Genomic DNA, 21,711 nt, shown 5'->3' with positions numbered 1-21,711 from the left:
AATAATTAGTGTACTGGCAAGAAAAGAGAATCAGGAGTTTTTGATTAATCATTGACGTGACCTTAAGGAGCTTATTAAAGCAGCAGAGGAGAACCACATTACCTGTATGTAAACAGGAGGAGAATGATTCACTTGTTTAGCCGGCTGAGTTTTCTTAATCGACCTGGCAATAAAAAATATACAGCCATGAAAGAGAATGTGGATCTGGGGTTAAAACCTGAACAAAATGGTTCTCAGACTGCATTTAAAAGCCAATAATGTTGTCAATGGAGATTGGAACAGGAACTTTGTTGTTGTGATTGGGATGGGGTTGGGATGGGTTTGCTGAGGGGCATTGCTGTAACAGGTTTTATGTATTCTTATGGGTTTCTCTCCTCTTCTTGAGGTTTGATGGGTTGGTGAGCGCATTTGGACAAGGGAAGGGGAAGGGAGCAGCGGTTATGGGATGGAGTATGGGCGGGGGAGTTCCGATGCTTGAGGTAGATGGTTTAGGGATTGGGGGGGTTCTTGGTCCCTTTGTTGTTCACTTGGGTGAGGGGCTACCTTGCTAGCAAACTGCGGTTGGCTAGTGAACGGGAGTGAGGTGGGGGAGGGGCTGTGGTCTGCTCAACCTGTGTATGCAGGTTTCTGTGCCCCTAGGAGGCGTGAATGGTGGGAGGAAGGGGATAATAGAGAGAGAAGGTGTTTCAAGAGGAAGTGGCTGGGGGTTTCTGGGATCATAGAATTCATAGAATTTACAGTGCAGAAGGAGGCCATTCGGCCCATCGTGTCTGCACCGGCTCTTGGAAAGAGCACCCTACCCAAGGTCAACACCTCCACCCTATCCCCATAACCCAGTAACCCCACCCAACACTAAGGGCAATTGTGGGCACTAAGGGAAATTTATCATGGCCAATCCACCTAACCTGCACATCTTTGGACTGTGGGAGGAAACCGGAGCACCCGGAGGAAACCCACGCACACACGGGGAGGATGTGCAGGCTCCGCACAGTGACCCAAGCCGGAATCAAACCTGGGACCCTGGAGCTGTGAAGCAATTGTGCTATCCACAATGCTACCGTGCTGCCCTTATCGGTATAGGAGAGAGGGAGCGGTAGTTGGCTGACGGTGACATCCGCTGGATGGGACTGGGTGCCATCTTGGGTGGGCTCGAGTTTTAGGGGTTTGGTGGTGGGGATGGGAACATCCCTTATGGTGGAAATGCCTGATCGAAGGGGGACAGGGGTTGAGAGACCCCCGTAACGGTTGGTAACGTGGAATGCATTGGGACTGAGGGTCCAGTAAAACGAGTGAGCAGTTTTGCCCACCTGAAGAGCTTGGGGACCGATGTGATGCTGCTGCAGGAGAGCCACCTGCAAGTGAAGGACCAGGTAAAGTTCCATAGTGGTTGGGTAAGCCGGGTGTTCCACCCAGGGTTTGATAGCAGGGCCTGGGTGTTAGCAATACTGATTAACAAGATAGTTAGGTTTCAGATGGAGAAGGTGGTGGCAGATCAGGGGTAGGATATGTTACTGTTATGACACCCTGGGCAGTGCACAGTCAATTCCAGCCCCACAGATCACGGATTCCCAACATAAGTGAATTAACCAATAATTTGTGTATGTTCCTGAGATCTTTAACCCTTGACTGCTCCAATGAGTTACAGGCACCATATTTATAAGTAAAACACAAAAGAACTGTTCATTCACAATAAGAAAAGTTAAACAAGTAATGGAAATAATGGAACAAAGGTCTACTAATCTAACTATTCCCCAAACCCCGTCAAACACTCCACACACCCAAGACAGCTACACGAAGGTGGGGGTAGGAAAGATTTAAAAATAACAGGGATTAAAAGGTATGAAAGATTTGAGATTTTTTGCTGCTGAGGTTGAGGTTTTTGTAGGCAGTAATCCCTTCATGATGCAAGGTGTTGAAAACCATCAGTTAGATTGGATCTTCAAGCTGGACCACTCAGGTCAGATTCCCAAGCTGTAGGATCCCCCCTGGGGACACAGTTTAACTTGCATTGGGCTGAGCCTTACCCACGGAAGATGCACTTCAGGTCTCCTCAGTTTCTGATATGTGGTCAGCTTCAGCAGACTCACCAACAGCTTGTCTCAGTTAAACAGAATATCAGTTTTCATGAGGCCTTTGAGTGGTCTAGTTACTTTAATGGGGGTGGAATCTGGAAAATCCCCCTCCTCAGCTCTATCTTCAGGCTTTGAGTACTCACTAACTGCTCTGTTTACCTGAAGGGAGTTCCAGTTAAGATTTGAAAGAGAATTCCCCTCTTTAGGAGAGAGATTCAAAAGGTTATGCTTAGCTCTGCAGCTCAAACAAAACTGAGGCCAGTGAATAATCCAGCAGGGCATTCCAGAAAAAAACACAAATCCACATTGAGAATCTACTTAGCCCGGGATTGCAATGGAGTGGATGGGTTGCTAGCCAAGTCCATCAAAATGACATCACAGTCTATACCGCAGAGCATATTGAATCAAAGGGGCACGCCAGATCAGTCCAAATAGCAGCTTGTAGTGGGGGGGTTGCATTTCAAAACCAGAAGTCTGTGATTTTGTGCAGGACAGGAATTAAAATGACGCAAGGAATAGACAAAGAGCCGCAAGAGGATCCTTACAATATGGTTACGGGAACGTTGGAGGGTAGCCGATGGTTTTGGCTAACGTATAAGCTCCTAATTGGGATAATGTAGCCTTTATGAAGAGGATGCTGGCAGCCATTGCGGATATGGACATGCACCTATTGATCTTGGTGGGGGGGGGGGGGGGGGGGAGGGATTGGAATACGGTCTTGAATTGGAAAGTGGATCATACCAAACCATTATGTGATTATGTGGGGTTCAATAGGTGTGGGGAGGTCTCACCTTCGGTGTTGTGGGAGGCATTGAAAACAGTGGTGAGAGGAGAGATAATTTCACATAAGACGCAGGTCGATAGGGAGGTAAGGGAGGAATGCCCGTGATGAACTTTTGGAGGTAGACAGCAAGTATTCAGATTACCCCACTCCAGAGCTTTTGGCCAGTAAGAATAAATTACCGAGTCAGTTTGATCTTTTGTCCACAGGTAAGGCGGTGCGCCAGTTGAGACGAGAAAAGGGGGCAATGTATGAATATGGGGAGAAGGTCAGTCGCTTGTTGGCAGGCCAGCTGAGGTGGCAGGCAACCTACTGGAGATTGTTCAGGCTCAGGAGGAGGGAGCTGCAATGGTGTCCACTCTGGATGAGGTGAATGGGGCATTTGAGGCCTTTTACAAAAGGTTGTACAGGTCAGAGCCACCTTGGGATGAATCGCACCTGGCAGAGTTTTTGGAGCGTGGAGTGTCCCACAAGTGGCTGAGGAGGTTAGGGCAGGGTTAGAAGAGCCATTGGGGGTTGAGGAGGTTTGGACGGCTATAGGGAGAATGCAGAATGGCAGACACCGGATGGATTTGCAGTGAAATTTTATAAAAGCTTTACTGATCGTCTGGTACAGTTGTTGGTGGAGATGATTGAGGATTCAGTAACGCGGGAGTCACTCCTGAAGACGAAGCTGCAGGCATCCATCTCGCTCCTATTAAAGATAAGGACCCAGTGGAGTGCGGGTCATACCGACTGATCTCTTTATTAAATATGGATGCCAAGATCCTACTTAAGTTGTTGAGGAGTGTCTCCCTCATGTTGATGGGGAGGATCAAACAGGGATCATAAAGGGTAAACGTTTGTCCTTTAATGTGTGGCACTTGTTGAATGTGATGCTTTCCCTGGTGGAGTTGGGGGGGGGGGGCAGGAGGTTATTGTGGCGCTGGATACGGAGAAGGTTTTTGATAGGGTAGAGTGTCACTATATGTTTGCGATGTTGGAACGGTTTGGGATAGGGCCCAAGTTTGTGTCGTGGGTCATGCTGTTATACAAGGACACAAGGTCAGTGTTCAGATGAATGATTTGAGCTGGGAGCTGGCTGTTGCTCTGAGTTTTACTTTCAGTTTGCACAGCTGAAAGCTGGATTCAGACAAAGAAGGTTTATTTTGGTCTCTCTCTCTGTATGTTAAAAGCTGTCCAGATCACTTGATAATTTAAAAGTGATAACTGTTTTCTGGAAATAATTCAAACCTACTGCTTTGTTAAAAGAGTTTTCCTGGTTTAGTGGATGTTGTTATCAAATTGAAAGAGTTGAAAGGGAAGTAGTTAAGGTTTTTTTATATAGAGAGAACTGTAGCTGTGTGGGGGATTTATGTTTGTATTGATAAAATGCTTACTGTGTGTGTTTATAAAATGTTAACTGAATTCGTAGAATAAACTTTGTTTTGTTTAAAAGTGCTTAAGGCCTCTGTTGTATAACACCTGAAAAGTAGGTCCTTGTGCTCCACATAACCAAAATCTATAAACAGTTGTCGGTCAGGTAAACTCCATTATATACTTTTGGGTTCTCTAAACCCTGGCCCATGACAACAGATAATGCTAAACAATCTCAACAGGCCTGGCAGCATCCATAGAGAGAACAGAGCCAATGATTTGTGTCTGAATGACTGTTTGTCATGCAAGCTGCAACTGATTACCAAAGGTGCTATTTTCCAACCCATCTATTAAAGTTGTCTAGTATACCATTCCACTGAGCTTTAGGGGCAGAAGATTTATGTTCCAGTTACTCTGACAAAAACTCTGCCCCTGGAACTTTGTCTTCTCTTTTCAAATACCAACAGACTTACAATGCGTTTTCAATGTTTTGCTTTTATTTGAGATTTCTTGTATTTACCATTTTTCATACATGAATTAACAACGGACCTGTGAAGTGTCAGAACAAAAAACAGGCTACTTTTATTTTAGTACGAAACTAGGCATATAATTTCATGGAAGTGTAATTTAAGCAAAAATAGCAGGCTTGAAGCTCAATCATGAAACAGCTCACACAATGTATTTTATTGGTTTTGATCAGCTTGCAAGAGATGTGCATAGTGTAACCAGGGCTCCTCTACTGAGCCTGGCTGGCTCATTCTGGCATTTTCAAAGATAGCTGTTCCTAATTAATTAATAGGCAGCTTTGTTGTTCTTCAGACTAAACCTAAACTTCCAACCATATTAATTGCAGGCAGTGTGTCCATACAGATTTCAGGGGCAAGATTCTGCATTTCTGAGACTAAATGTTGACGCCAACCCAGAATTAGTGGGCTTTCACGATAGAAAAATTGGCATCAGAGATGGACCATTCCGCTACTACTGAGGGGCTAGCAACGGTGCCGCGTGGGACACAATCGATTCCAATAAAAAAGTGCGGATACGCCGGGTCCATGATTGACACTCGGGAGACTGACAAGCTGCAGCCGCACGTACACATTACACTTCCACACACACTTATCCCAGCGAACCAGGTGGCACTGGGTGTGCTGGAGCACGCCCATCCCGCTGATGGGTCGGCTGAGGCCAGAGGGCACCCAGGCAGGGGTGTGCCTTGGGGGAACACCTATACGACCCGTGGCGCTAAGCTCAAAGTGGGCTGTTCGCGGTGTGCGCAGCTGCATGGCTGCCTTGCCGGCTCTGGGAATGGTGTTCCGTGCCCATCCACTCCGACCCACAGCCCACCTCCTGGCCACGCCCCACTACTGCCCCCAGCCCTGGCAGAAGCCCGCAGCCAGCGGGACAACTATCAGCAAACTATGGCGATGTTGGACATTTTTCTCCCCCTCTTTCTCGCTTAGCAGCCGCCACGCCACTTTCCCGATTTTTAAAAGCACAAGTAAACCACAGGAACTCAGCCCATCAGAGGTGGGGAATCGCGGAGGCCCAGGAGAATACCAGGTCACGCCCGCTAATGATATGCAAATGGTGACGACTGTACGTGAGTTCCGGAATGCATTGACATCTCTGAAAAAGTGCTGGTGCATTGTGATCTGCCATCAAATCGGCACCTGCCGCGGTTTTGGCATCGTACCGATTCTCTGGCCAATTGCCTTTCCCGATTTCGCCGTCGGCTAACGGAGAATCCTGCCCAAGGTTTTTCACACATGCGCAGTGGTGTACAAAGAGGCTTGGTACACCGACATGATGTCATTGCCATTCCGCATGTGTGCGGACCAGCACTTTGGCAGGAATTGAAGCCTTCTTTCAAATGCTCTTATTCCAGCCTCATTCCCCTTCTTGATGATTCAGCTTTCGCACCCAGACATTGTCACACAGGGCTTTCAGAAGATGTATTTTTTTTTAATAATAGAGGTGCTGAGGCTACACCTTACTCTTTTAAGTGGGTTCACAACACCATGGCCCTTGTTAAGTCTGACCCAAATTTCTTTGGTAGATTCTGCATCTTCTGTGACGTGTGACCAAGATAGCGGAAGGTATCAATCTGTTCAAGATAAACTCCGTTAATCAGAATCTTGCAGGTCTTTGTGCCCATCTCCATTACCTTTGTCATGTCGGCATTGATCAGGAGACTGTATTCCTAGTTAACTTGATCCATCAACTTCTCTCGCCCCTCTACTGAGTTAGTGAGCAGAATAATGTCATCAGCACACCAAAGATGTAAAATTCACTGCCCACCAATCGATATCCCACCTTTGCATCCAACATGTGTCTCATAACCATATCTGCTCAGATGTTGAATAAATATGGTGAGACATGGCTAAACTAACAATAGAAATATCCCTGGAATTTCTACCACTAGATTGTGAAATAATGTACCAATTATACTCCATTATGCAGGCATTTTGGCTGATGTGAAATGTTCCTTTCCAATTATTTATTGGTTAATTTTAATGCTCAGTTGATGGACTTGAAAAAGAATATATGTATATCCGGGACTGGCTCCGGATTGCTATCAGTGTAGAGATACTGAGCACACTCTATACTGCTCTCTCATATTACAATCTGACATCAAATCTCAATGCTTTTTAACACAGCAGCCTATTGTGCAGTCTTAGCAGTTACAACACATTATTATTTAATTGCTGGCAGCACATTTCAGGAATTTGTACATGCTCCCCTTGTGATTTTCCATCCACAGTGACAAAGGTGGTGATGTTTGCTTATATATCCTAGCACCTGTTGGTCATGGGTATAGGTGTGGTAGTACAGTAGATAATGGTAGTGTTGTGTATATGTTATTGTGCTAGTGATGTAGAGCCGAGAACTCTGGAATGAGTTCAAACCCCCGTGGGTTTAAATTTGCAATATAATGCTAGGATCAATCTTGGTGATTGCATGAATCTACCATATTGTTGTAAAAGCGCATCTGCTTTATAAATGTCCTTTTCGGAAAAAAAATCTGCTGTCCTTACCTAGTCTGACCTATGTAATTCTCGGCCCACGCAATGTGATTGACTCTTAGTTTCGCTCTGAAGTGGCCGATCACTAAGTTGTCCTCAGCCCCAAAGCGGCAGCTCAAGAAGGTGACTCACTGCTACCGTCTGAAGGGATGGACAATTAACACTGACCTTTACAACAATGACCAGTTGCTTGATGAATGAAAAAGAAACTGTGTGACCCCTGCCCCTTCGGCACTGCCCATGGGTTTGGGTTTTACAGGGTCTACCAATGTATTTAGATTGTTGGCTGGAAAGTATTGTATAGTATATAGTATGAAGGATCCACAGCAAAATAATTGCTAAGTAGTAGCCTATCCAATGAGTGGGTAGTGATTCATGGAATCTCTAGTAGGCCCATCTGCCACTACCTGTAGGCATGGTAAATGGAGCTCTTCAGAATCAGCTCCAACCTTAAAAATGGCAGCATCTTCTTGGAGGAAAGCACTCTGATTGCTGACCTTTTTTCAAAAATTAGCACAGTGGGCTAAATAGCTGGCTTGTAATACAGAACAAGGCCAGCAGCGCAGGTTCAATTCCCGTATCGGCCTCCGTGAACAGGCGCCAGAATGTGGCGACTCGGGGCTTTTCACAGTAACTTCATTGAAGTCTACTTGTGACAGTAAGTGATTATTATTATTATTAAAAAGGCAAGTTCTGAGCTGCAAAGTCAAACTTTGAGAAGATCAACCAGAATCAGAAGAAAACCTGAGCAACTCAATTTATAGATTCGGACTATTTTTGCATTCTATGCTTGCTGTTTTTGTGTACATATTATATATATATATATATGGCTAACTATATCACATGTAAATATACTGATGATAATGTGTTAATTTATTCCTGCAAAGGAAAGGGGATGTAGTGATATCATGGTGATGTTGTAATTCACCGACTGACTACTAGGAGTACCATTAGTATATAAGTGAACGTTAGAGTCAGGTGACCTCAGACTGACTAGAAAACTGAGAGAGAAGTTACTTGTGCATAATCATACTGTTATTCATCTGTTGTTTTGTACATAGTTGACCCACAGTGAATATTAATAAATCGTTTATAGCTTTAGCTACAAGTGTTCTTGGAATATAAATCAGGCCATCTGACAAGAACATTATGCCCTTAATTTGAAACTGTTGCCCCTTGTTCTAGATTCCACGAGGAGAGGAAACATTCTCTCAGAGAGCTCCCTCAGAATCTTACATGGTTCCATAATCGCATTCTTCGAAACTTCAATGAGTAGTACATTGAATAACTGTGTTGTGTTGCATGCGCATCAAGGGCAGATCTTGCATACTGGTTTTCCTCTGCAAATTGCAGTGTCCTAAATACGTATAAAGTTAAGCATGGGGCAGCACGGTGGCGCAGTGGTTAGAACTAGGACTACGAGGCTGAGGACCCAGGTTCGAATCCCGGCCCTGGATCACTGTCTGCGGGGAGTTTGCACATTCTCCCCGTGTCTGCATTTGTTTCACCTCCACAACCCAAAGATGTGCTGGTTAGGTGGATTGCTCACGCTAAATTGCCCTTCAATTGGAAAAAAATAATAATTGGGTACTCTAAATTTATAGAAAAAAAAGTTAAGCATGCAGCGCGTCACCTTAAGAGTTAAGCCAGTAATCTGCACCCTCTGCAACAATATTAATTGAGAGTGAGGCCAAGCAAAAAACGTTTTATCCATTAGCACTGGTGGTAGTACAGTGGGGAGGGGGGGGGGGTAGAAAGCTAAATGAGGATGTAGGTGATATTATGGAGCTGGGAATATGCAGCCTGTTGATTGACGGAGAATAAAGTTTGAAATTCAGCCTAAATGGATTCACTCAGGTTCAGCCTGTGAACAAGCAGGGAGGGGGCTGCAATGAGACAGTAGGATACAGATTTTATGTCAGGAGACATTAGATTTCACACTGCTCCACTGGCAGATTTTTAGACAGGGGGGGTGGGGTGTTGCAGGCAATGACAGGGTCATACAATTTACAGTGCAGAAGGAGGCCATTCAGCCCATTGTGTCTGCACCGGCCCTTGGAAAGAACACCCTACTTAAGCCCCATGCCTCTAACCTATCCCCTTATCCCCGTACCCAGGAACCACACCTAACCATTTTTGGAGACTAAGGGCAATTTATCATGGCCAATCCACCTAACCTGCACACCTTTGGACTGTGGGAGGCACAGTCCGAAGCACCCGGAGGAAACCCACGCAGACACGAGGAGAACATGCAGACTCCACACAGTCAGTGATGCAAGCCGGGAATCGAACCTGGGACCCTGTGAAGCAACTGTGCTACCCACTGTGCTACCATGCTGCCCCCTTGCCCCATTTGAAGCCCTTAAGAGATGTTTCCCATCAAGCCTCCATTTTTAGGCTGGCAGGGAGATTTACCTGGTGTAGATGTAGCCTGAAAATGAACAGGTTTAGATCTCAGGCAGGAAAGGTGCCTCCATCAGAAGCCCCCTTCTGACTTCAGACACCATTAAGGTACGGTGGCCGCTGGGCCTCCCATCCCCCCCATCAGCCTCTCCCCCGACCACCCACCTGTGCCTGCCCTGCCCTCCCCTCCCTGTGGCCCCTTAAACCTTCTTTACCCACCCGTCCTGGGACTCAGGTTCAAGCATCCTCCTGAAGTTCCACTTCTGTCTATTGCAGCTCTGGTCACTGCAGAGGCTGGAAAGCGACCAGCAAATTAGACTGACAAGCAGCTCGAGACCTCTCCTGAGTGAGCAGCAGAAGTCCCATCTGCAGCCATTTTATGCGCATTTGAGCATGAAATGGCTGTGGAGCACTCGGAGTCAACGGGGATGTGTCTCCTGCCGACTCTTCGGATAACAGATGGGAAACCTCACCATCCAAAAACTTCAGGTCAAAGAGTTTTTTCTGATATTCAGTTGGAGATTTTTATAGCTTATCTGCATCTCGCACAAAGTTAGTCACGTTAGTGATGTTGTGACATTGTGGGTGATGATATGGAGGCAGAATCGGATGTTGTCTGCATAGATATGGGCTGGGATTCTCCGATATCCCGGCCAAGTGTTGGCGCCGGCTTCAAAACCGGCACGAGCGACGCCGGCGTTAACGGGCTTCCAGGCCCAGTAATTCTCCTGTTCTTCGGGGGCTAGAACGCTGTGCACAGCTCCAGCGCCAAAAACAGGCCCTGCATGGCTGGTGCGGGTCCGCGCATGCGCGCGTCAGCCGTCTCTGCGCTGGTGCATGCGCGTGATTGCCGTCTCCGCGCTGGCATAGAGCAACTTGTCGGTGACCGAACAGCGGGCCCGCGCGGAAGGAGGTAGGCCCCCTCCAGATTGCGGCCGCCCGCGATCGGAAGCCCCCAATCGCGGGCCTGGACCCCGTGGAGGCCCCCGCCCCGGAGTCAGATCCTCCCCGCCCCCCCCCCACCAGGACGTCCACATCGGCCGTGGGTCCGGGCTCCCGCCAGGTGGTACTAGGTTTGAACCATGCCAGTGGGACTCAGCGGAAGTTCGGCCCGCCGCCCACGGAGAATCGCCGCGGGGACCTATTTCAGCGTGCCCTGACCGGCGCCGCGGCAACCGCGATTGGAGAATCAGGGCTCGGCATTGGAGTGGCGGGATTCTCGAGCCCCCCCGTGATTCTCCGACCCGGCGTGGGCTCGGAGAACCCCGGCCATGGGATCTGACCCCTTGTTTATGGACAAAGAAGAGGAAGTGTTCGAGGATCCAAGTCTTGAGATGGGAGTAAAAACTTCTCAGGGAATGTATTGGCCTCTCTGGATTGGCAGGATTAGAACCTGAATTTGATAATACAGTGGAAATAGGCCACACGGGAGAAATCATTAGGAAATTTGGAGTCTTTGGTCATGTCAAATGCAGCACGATTAATTATACTAATTTCCATCTTCATCATTGTACTGCAGTTCCCCATAAGAATAATTTGGCAGCATGAAAGAAACTGGCAGAAAATGTGTGCTCCACATTACCCTCACTGTAACTACCCTGCAACCTGCCAATAGTGCTAGCATGACAGTAATCTTAGAACTCATGTCAAGTTACACAAACTCCATTACACTGGAGTCTCCATTACATAGAAATCTAGCATACTGCAATTGTATTTTAGTGTTGTTAGTTTGCTCCTCAGACAGTATCATGAAGTATAGTTTTTTTTTTAAAATGATGCTGCTTCACTGGCTGGTAGGAGTTTCAGTAATATTCCATAGAATCCCTACAGTGCAGAAAGAGGCCACTTGGCCCATCGGATTTACACCGACCCTCCGAAAGAGCACTCTTCCTAGCCCACTCCCCCATCCTATCCCCGTAACCCTTCACGTTGACACTAGGGGACAACGTAGCATGTCCAAGCCATTTTTGGACTGTGGGAGGAAACCAGGGCACCCGGAGGAAATCCACGCAGACACGAGGAGAACATGAAAACTCCACACAGTCACCCAAGGGCAAAATCGAACCTGGCTCCCCGAAGTTGTGAGGCTGCAGTTTTAACCACTGTGTCACCTCAGAATGTTCTTGAGGAACTTTTTCCAGATGTGACATGTTACAGGAGTTATTTTGTTCCACTGAATGTTTGTTTGCCAATTAGTTATGTGAATGATTATGCAATAGAAGCAATTTCCCAATTGACTGCAGCTGCCTATGTCAAAATTTAGTCTGTTTTATAAGTTTTGTAAGACATACAGAGACTGCCAGCCGCTGGAATAACTACGTATGCCACTACAGTTGCTCATGGTTGCGTTTGACTTCATTTAAAAAAATATATTTTTATTGAGAAAATGTTTTCATTATAACACAGTAAAACCACAACACAGAGCAAATACAATTCCAAACTTATCATCCACCCCCCCAAAATAAACAAATCACAACCAACGCCCTCCCCCCCCAACATCTGATGGTGACCAACTTCCTGAAAAAAGAAATGAAAAGCTGCCATGTCAACTAGAACCCTTCTGCCGACCCCCTCATGAAGTACTTGACCTTCTCCAATTACAAAAACTCCATAAGGTCACTCAACCAGTATGAAGCACTGGGCGGAACCGGAGTCCTCCCCCAAGCAGAATTTGCCTTCGGGCTAATAGTGAGGTGAAGGCATGAGCCATCTGCCGTCACCCCTATCTGCAGCTCCGGCAAGTCCCAAACACCAAAGGTGGCCACCAGCTGGCAAGGCTCCAGCTCATTCCAACGAATCCTGACATGGTGTTGAAGAAGGAAACCCAAAAGCTCACATGTTTAGGACATGATCAGAACATGTGCATATGGTCGACAGGCCCAGGGTACAACGTCGTACTTATCCTCCACTCCCAGATAAAACCCACTCATCCGCACCCTGGTCAGATGTGCTCTGTGCATCACCTTGAACTGAATCAAACTGAGCCAAACACAAGGGGAGGTGGAGTGGACCCTGCAAAGAACCTCACTTCAGACTCCCCATCAAAAACCTGATCCAGCTTCCTCTCCCACTTCCTTCTAACCTCATCCAATGGAGTTTGCTCCACTGACAAAATCTGACCATAAATAGCCAATAGTTTCCCCTCCCCGAACTCAGCCAGGGAAAGGACCCTGTCCAACAAGAGGGCAAGGGTGCCAAGGGGAAGGAAGCAATCTCCTTGCTCAAAATGTTACACGCCTGCTAAAGCCTAAACAGATTAGGCCTCAGAAGTTATAATTACCCTAACCATTCCTCAAAACCAGCAAACGTCTCCTCTATAAACATGTCCCAAACCGCTGCGACCCCTCCTCCCCCCATACCCTGAATGACAAGTCCAAAGTGCCGGAACAAGACAATGGTTTCTGCAGATTGGGGCTAACCATGACATGGCGCCGAGCTTAAAATGTTGCCTAAACTGACTCCATATCCGTAGAGTGGCCAACATCACCGGACATGAAGTAAATTTTGTGCGGTAAAACCAAGTGGAGCCATAGCCCTCAAACTAGTATCTCTACAAGCACTCACCACCATCTGCCTCCATATGGACTCCAGGCCCTTAAGCCACCCCGTACTCTTTCAATGTTCGCAGCCCAATAGCAAGATAACAAATTCGGCAGTGCTAGGCCCCTCGACTGCCTCTCCTTCTGCCGAAATGGCCGACGAATCAGTGGGGTCTTGCCTGCCCAAATAAAGGAAGATATCATTTTATTAATTTTCACAAAGAAAGATTTGGGAAGGAAAATGGGGAGACACTGAAATTTAAAAAAACCTTGGGGGGATATTCATTTTTACCGACTGGACCTTGCCCGCCAAGGACACAGGGAGGTTGTCCCACTTCTTCAAGTCAGTTTTAGGCCAGTTAAATTGAGTCTATGAAGTGAGGCCCAGTCATGGGACACCCGGACTTCCAAATAATAAAAGCTGGACCTGAACAAGCGAAAAAGTAACGTCCCCAAATTAGCTCCCCTCCCCAGGGAATTCACCGGAAAGCATCGCTTATGTCCAGATTCAACTTATACTCAGAGAAGGAGGGGAAACTCCCAAGTAGCTTCATTATCTCCTCTACATTGGAGAGAGGGTCCATTATATACAGAAGCAGATCATCTGTGTACAAGGAAACCCTACGTTTCCCTCCCCTCTCTATTATCTCCACCCTATAGATGACCGGAATGCTATGGTAAAGGCTCAATTGCCAAGGCAAACAATAGTGGGGACAATGCCTCATACTTCTATTCAGCTGGAAATTTTCTGAGCTCAGGGCATTTGTATGAACACTTGCAGTGGGGGCTCTGTATAAAAGATGGGTTCAAGAGATAAATCTAGACCCAAACTCAAACCTTCCATGGATCTCGAACAGATACCCCACTCCACCCTATAAAACGCCTTTTCAGCGTCCATTGAAAAAAATCACCTCTGGCTCATGGACTTGAGAGGGGGACAGAATAATATTGAGTAATTCCGTATGTTAGCCGATAACTGCCTGACCTTAACAAACCCAGCCTGTTAACAAACCCAGAAGGCAGGGATTCAAAAGCATTGCCGGAATTTTTGCCATCAACTTAGCATTTGTGTTCAATAATGAAATAGAGCACCATGACCCACACCGTATCGGTTCGTTATTCTTAAGGAGATCGCCCCTGCACTAATGTGACCGGCAATACCCCCAGGACATGGAATCATTAAACATATCTGACAGCAATGGGATCAGCTGACCCGCAAATTTCTTTTAAGATTCAATCGGCAATCCGCCTGGGCCGATTGTATTAAACTCATACAGTTCATGATCTCCTCCAGGCCCAACGGGGACTCCTAACTACTCTCTCGTTCTACAACTGGGATAGATAAGCCATCCAAAAATAGCAGAGGCAACCTATTCATCGAGGGCTCCGACTGATAAAGGCTATGATAAAAGGCCTCAAAATCCACACTGACCTTTCCTGAGGTGGAGACCAACCTGTCACTCAAGTCCTTCAGCTCCCGAGAGGAAGCCTGCCGCCTCAGCTCGTGCATTAACAGGTGACTGATTTCTCCCAATATTTATAGAATGTCCTTCTCGAGCGTCGCAGCTGGTGCACCACCTTGCCCGTCGAGAGCAGCCCACATTCCATCTGCAATTTCTTCTTGCTGACCAACAACTCTGGTGTTGGGGCAAACGAGTACTGACTTCAAGGATGGAATCCACCAACTTCTGCCTCTCCACCCTTTCACTCTTCTCTTTATGTTCCTTTTTCGAAATTATCTACCCCCGAATAACCACTTTCAGAAGCCCCCCAAGCGTGGAAGCCGAAATATTATCGCTCCTATTAAAATCAATGTACTCCACAATGGTGGAGGAAACTCACTCTCAGAATCCCTTGCTGCCAGCAACATCGTCTCTGACCTCCACAGGAGACACTGAGCAGGGTCCAACCCAAACACCAAATCCACAAAACGTGGAGTAGTATCCGCCCCCATCACCCAAGGAGAGACCTACCCAGCACAGAAAAGTCAATCCGAGATTAGACCTGATGTACCGGAGAGAAAAAAGAAAAGTCTTTCTCATTTGGATCTAAAAATCGCCAATTGTCTGCACTCCCCTACCCGCGCCACCGCCCCCCCCCCCCCCCCCCCCTCAATGTGCTCCATGAAGGCAAATAGTGCATTTGCCATCTCCGAAGGACTCAAAGACTTGAGTCTCAATCTATCCAGCTCAGGGTCCAGTACACAGTTAAAGTCCCCCCAGGAATTATTTGGTGTGGGTCCAGATCGGGAATAGAAACCAGCAATGTGTTGACGAAAGCAGTAGGACCCGAGTTTGGTGTTTACAAATTAACTAAGACTCACGAACAATCACATACCTCCCATTTGGATCCACCAAAAGTTTAGCTGCCGAAAGAGATACTCTCTTATTAACCAAAATTGCAGCTCTCTGGGCCCTACTATCAAATCCCAAATTAAATATTTGCCCCACTCAGCCCTTCAGTAACCTTGACTGATCCTTGGTCTACAAATGGATCTCCTGCAACAACACCACATCGGCATCCTTAACCCAACCAAACCCCAAACAATCCTCAGCTCAACCTTAACCCCTCTACCCCCACCACTCTTCTCCCATTAACTAACTATACAGCTAGCAGGACGGCCCTCACACAGAGCAAACACATAACAAATAACCATAACGCCAACCAGCAAACCCCCATTTAATAGTGAAAAAAAGAACAATACCTACCCCACAAAACACACAGTAAAAATACAAATACAAACTCCAAATTGCCCAAAAGATACCCGAACAAATCCCAAAAATCTCACACTCACTCCCCAAACCGGCATCTCCCAACAGATAAAATTCAGTGAGCTCGACCCCGGTCCATGCTTCTGTACAAATGCCTCTGCCTCCTCCAGTACCTCAAAATTCAATTCGTAGGTTACTCGGAGGTGTGCAGGGTAAAGCACGCCAAATCGAACATTATTCCTGTACAATGCAACCTTGGCCTTGTTGAATGCTACACACCTGCATTCCCACATTCTGGTAGATCCTCACGACATGGCCCTCCTCTCATTTATTGTCCCGGTGGTTCTTCATCCACCGCAGAACCCTTTCCTTTTTTTGGTAACTGTGAAAGCGCACATTGATCGCCCGTGGTGGTTCACCATAACGGGTCTTCTGCCTAAGTGTCCTGTGGGCCCGATCCAAGTCGGGAGGGGATGCCAGTCCACCCTCCCTCGCCATCTTCCCAAACATATACGACATATATATTGTTGGGTTCAGGCCCTCCGGCAGTCCAACGATTCTCAAGTTCTGCCGACTGGAGCAATTCTCCAGATCATCCACCTTAGCCCTTAAAGTCTTGTTGTCACCAGCCACCCATGCCATCTCCACTTCCAGGGAGGTGATCTAGTGCCGCATCTAGCGCCTTTCCGCCTCATCCGGTTTTGCCAAGGACGCACGAATAAGGGACAGGCCCCCTTTGATTGTTCTGTTGAGGTCCTCAGAGATAGCCTGCCGTAATTTCTTAAGTTCTACCAAGATGCCTGTGAGCATCTCAGCGGTTAGTGGAGTGGCCAAAAATGCAGTAGGAGCCTCTGCCATTTTCTCAGCAGACGAAACTCTCGAAGCCTCGGACGATTATTTATTTATTGATGCCTGGTTTTGGTGCTTATTGGGTATTCCTTTTATTTGGGACTCTTCGCTCATAAAACAGACCAGGTTCCACCCCAAATCGCCCCTGTAAACCAGGCGGAAATGGCTAAAGTCAAAGTACTCTGGCGGGAGCCATTTCCTGCGGGATTGCTCTCTACATGCTGTCAACAGAAGTCCTTGTGTTTGTCTTTATTATTCTGGCTGCAGCTGTTCCCTCATATCTTGTCAGGAAAGTTAGATTGTTGGCATATTCAAGTGGGCCAAGGGTATCGTGGACTAAGGAAGGATAAAAGCTTGCAGCAAGCCCCACCAATGGCGGTCACTGTGTTTACCTCTTGTTGAAAACCCCATTACAGCAGCTGGTGGAATTTAAATTGGTAGATGGGCTGGGGGCCCCGATCACGTGGAGGAAATAGCAGAGGGGCTGAAGGCCATGCAGTCGGGTAAAGCCCCGGGGCCGGACGGGTACCCAGTGAGGTTTTATTAAAAATTCTCTGGGATATTGGGGTCGCTGTTTTTGAGGACATTCAATGAGGCAAGGGAGCGTGGGGTGCTTCTCCCGATGATGTCACAGGCCACTATCTCATTGATCCTGAAGCAGGACCAGGACCCGGAGCTATGCAGGTCCTATAGGCCGATATCCCTACTAAATGTAGACGCCAAACTGTTGGTCAAAATCTTGTCCTTTAAGATTGAAGACTGCATCCCAGACGTGATTGAGGAGGACCAGATGGGATTCAGTAAGGGTCGGCGGTTGGCGGCCAACGTAAGAAGGTTGCTAAATGCGATCATGATGCCCCCAGAAGGTAGGGACATGGAGGCAGTGGTCGCAATGGACGCAAAGAAGCCATTTGGTCGGGTGGAATGGGAATGTCTGTGAGATACTGGGGTGGTTTAGATTTGTGCGGGGCTTCATCGACTGGGTTAGGCGGCTATATTAGGCGCCTATGGCGAGCGTACGGACGAACAGGTTGACATCGGGCACCGAGGGATGGGGCAGGGATGTCCCCTCTCCCCACTGCTATTTGTGTTGGCGATAGAGCCACTGGCAATTGCGCTGAGAGCCTCAAGGGGCTGGTCGGGGGGGGGGGGGGGGGTGGGGGGGGGTGGAGGGGGGGGGGGGGGCTGGTGGAACACAGAGTTTCGCTAGACGCAGAGAACCTGCTCCTATATGTTTCGGACCTACTAGAAGGGATGGAAGTAATTCTGAGGGTATTTGGCCGGTTTTTGGGTTATAAACTGAATATGGGGAAAAGTGAGATGTTTGCGATCCAGGCAAGGGGGCAGGAGAAGCGATTAGAGGAGCTGCCGTTTAGGGTGGTAGGGGAAGCTTTCGGTACCTAGGCATTCAGGTGGCGCGGGAATGGGAACGGCTACACAAGTTAAATATGGCCCGATTAGTAGACCAAATGAAGGATGATTTCTGAAGGTGGGATGCGTCCCGATGTCACTAGCTGGGAGGGTGCAGACAGTGAAGATGACGGTCCCCCCGAGATTCCTGTTTGTGTTTCAGTGTCTCCCCATCTTTATTCCGCGGTCCTTCTTTAAACAGGTCAATAACGTGATCACTGGCTTTGTATGGGCGGGTAAGACCCCACGAGTAAAAAAGGGGATGCTGGAGAAGAGCCGGGGGGGGGGGGGGGGGGGGGGGGGGGGGGGGGGGGGGAGAGAGAAGAGAGAGAGAGAGAGAGAGAGAGAGAGAGGGTGGGCTGCCACTGCCAATTTTAGTCATTATTATTGGGCGGCGAATATAGCCATGATTACGAAGTGGGAAGAGGGTCGGTGTGGGAGCAAGTGGAAGCGGCATCATGCAAGAGCACTTGTTTGGGGGCATTGGTAACGGCACCTCTGCCGTTCACGCCGGCACAGTACTCCACCGACCCCGTGGTGGTGGCGGCCCTGAGAGTCTGGGGCAATGGAGGAGACATGTGGGAGCGGAGGGAGCATCGGTCTGGTCTCCACCCTGCAATAATCACCAGTTTGCCCTGGGAAGGCTGGATGGAGGATTTCGGAGATGGCAGAGAGCAGGAATTGAGAGGATGGGAGATATGTTTATAGAGGGGAGCTGGAGGAGAAATTTGGATTGACGGGAGGGAATGAGTTTAGGTACCTGCAGGCGCGGGACTTCCTACGCAGGCAGGTCTCAACCTTCCCACTCCTATCACCAAGGGGGATACAGGACAGGGTAATTGCCAGAGGGTGGGTGGGAGAAGGGAGGGTTTCTGACATTTACAAGGAACTCATGGGGTCAGAGGAGACGCAGACTGAGGAGTTGAAATGCAAGTGGGAAGAGGAGTTAGGAGGAGAGATAGAGGATGGTCTCTGGGCAGACGTGTTGAGTAGAGTCAACGCGTCCACGTCATATGCCAGGCTCAGCCTGATACAATTCAAGGTCTTTCACCGGGTTCACATGACAATGGCTCAGATGAGCAGGTTCTTTGGGATAGAAGATACCTTCTGGTGTGAAGGTGTGCGGGAGGGCCAGCGAACCATGACCATATGCTCTGGGCATGCCCGAAGTTTAGGGGATTCTGGCAGGGGTTTGCGGATGTAATGTCCACGGTGTTAAAAACAAGGGTGGCGCTGAGTCCAGAAATTGCGATTTTCGGAGTGTCGGAAGACCCGGGAATCCAGGAGGAGAAAGAGGCAGACATTCTAGTCTTTGCTTTCCTGGTAGCCATGATACGGATACTATTAGCTTGGAGGGACTCAAAGCCCCCGCAAATGGAGACTTGGCTAACTGACATGGCTAGCTTTCTCTGTCTGAAGAAAATCAAGTTCGCCTTGAGAGGGTCAATGTTAGGGTTTGCCCGGAAGTGGCAACCGTTCGTCGACTTCTTTGGGGAAAATTAACTGTCAGCAAAGGGGGGGGGGGTCGGAGTTTAGTTTAGTTTAGAGTAGGGGTTTAGTAAAGGGACCTGTAAGGGAGGCTGAGGCCTTTGACACTATGTTTATATTTTCATGTACATTGTTTATTCTGTTGTTATAAAACCATAAATACCTCATTAAAATGTTTATTAAAAAAAAAGGAAATCTGCATTCTTACCTGGTTGGACCTACATGTGACTCCAGACCCATAGCAATGTGACTGACTCTCAACTTCCCTCTGAACATGCTCAGTAAGCCAAGGGTTTTTCTTGGGATGTGGGTATCATGGGCTAGGCCAGCATTTATTTCCCATCCCTAATTGCCCGTGAGAAGGTGGTGGTGAGCTGTCTTCTTGAACCACTGTGGTCCATTTGGTGCAAGTATACCTAAAATGCTCTTAAGGAGGGAGTTCCAAGATTTTGACCCAGTGACAGTGAAAGAACTGATAGTGACCCAAGCAAGAATCAAACCTGGGTCGCTGCTGCTGTAAAGCAGCAGTGCTAACAACTGTGCTACCGTGCCGCCGCACTGATAGTGAATTACTATCAGTTACTGGTGTAATCAAAATTCTTCCCACCCCCTCAATTTCCATTTTTGCATTCCGTCCCTTTCAACTGTGGGTGCATACTGTTCTCTGTAATTCTCGTACAGCCTTTGGCATAAAATCACATATTCAACAGGGAGCGCAACCTTTATAAGTAATATTTGCAGATGCTATTGTAATCAGACATCTGTTCCAACCTCCAGCAAAAAGCTCCAACCAGAGTTCATTGGCAACCCTGTTTGCAATGGAGGCCCAGGTAGTGGCACGGTGGAAGGGAAAACCTGGAATCTTTTAAGAAACAATGGAGTGTATAGCTGCTTCTGCTCCACCACTGTGGCTTTGACGGAGCTTTGGCAGAGATCAACAGGATTTCTGCCAAAAATAATGCTAGTGGAACAAGAGAAACCCCTGATATATATTAATAACCTTGGTGAACAAGGAACAAATTCAAAATAGGCAAATGATACAAAACTTGGAAGTAGTGTGAATCAGGAGGAGGATAACATAGAACTTCAAAAGACTGATAAAACACTGGTTTGGCTTTAAGCAGGGGTTAGAGGAGCCAAAGACAAAAAGGTTTGAAGCTTAGTGGCCAAAGACAAAAAAAAACATTTTTTTCTGACAAGGAATCATGTATTAAGGCACTTTTATGATCTTCAGTGAAACACAAATACTTTATCCTATTTCAAATTGGGTGGAATTGTTGGGCTTCAAGTGGGTAGAAACATTAATCTTCTCACTGCTTACCTTCTATTACTGGCAAGACTGTGGGCCAATGTATTGTATCAAATCAAATAAAGTAACTTCAAGTATTTGTATCAAATCAGAAAAAAGTAACCTCAGCATTCAATGAATTTAGTGCATCTAATACAGAATGATATTTAAACTAACAACATATTATATGGCCTTGCTGGATTATATACATGCAAAGTGAAGCAAAGGACCACAGCAGTGCTTCACAAACTATTTTCCAATAACATAATAATAATTAATAATAATCTTTTTTTGTGTCGCAAGTAGGTTTACATTAACACTGCAATGAAGTTACTGTGAAAAGCCCCTAGTCACCACATTCCAGTGCCTGTTCAGATGCACTGAGGGAGAATTCAGAATGTCCAATTCACCTAACAGCACGTCCTTCGGGACTTGTGGGAGGCACCTGGAAGAAACCACACAGACATGGGGAGAATATAACACCACCTTCAAAGTCGACTAGGGATGGGCAACAAATGCTGCCCTTGTCTGCACTGCCCACATCAGATGAATGAATATATTTTTAAAATCTTGAAAAGTAACGTGACCCCTAAATGCCAGTAAAAACAAAACAGCAAAAAGCAACATAACATATAACTATTAAATTTCACATATAGATCACATAAATTAAAATTTGTGTTTTTAAAGTGCTTTGTAAAAATATTATTTTATATACTCATGTTGATTTCAATCAAGCTCTCCATATTTCTTAGTTCTCGAAGGCTCTCTTTCCCCTGCCCCCAATGCCCCCC

This window comes from Scyliorhinus canicula, chromosome 5, assembly GCF_902713615.1.
Source record: "Scyliorhinus canicula chromosome 5, sScyCan1.1, whole genome shotgun sequence".
Lineage (NCBI taxonomy): Eukaryota > Metazoa > Chordata > Chondrichthyes > Carcharhiniformes > Scyliorhinidae > Scyliorhinus > Scyliorhinus canicula.
The sequence above is the reverse complement of the archived record's forward strand: the minus strand, read 5'-3'. Positions refer to the sequence as shown.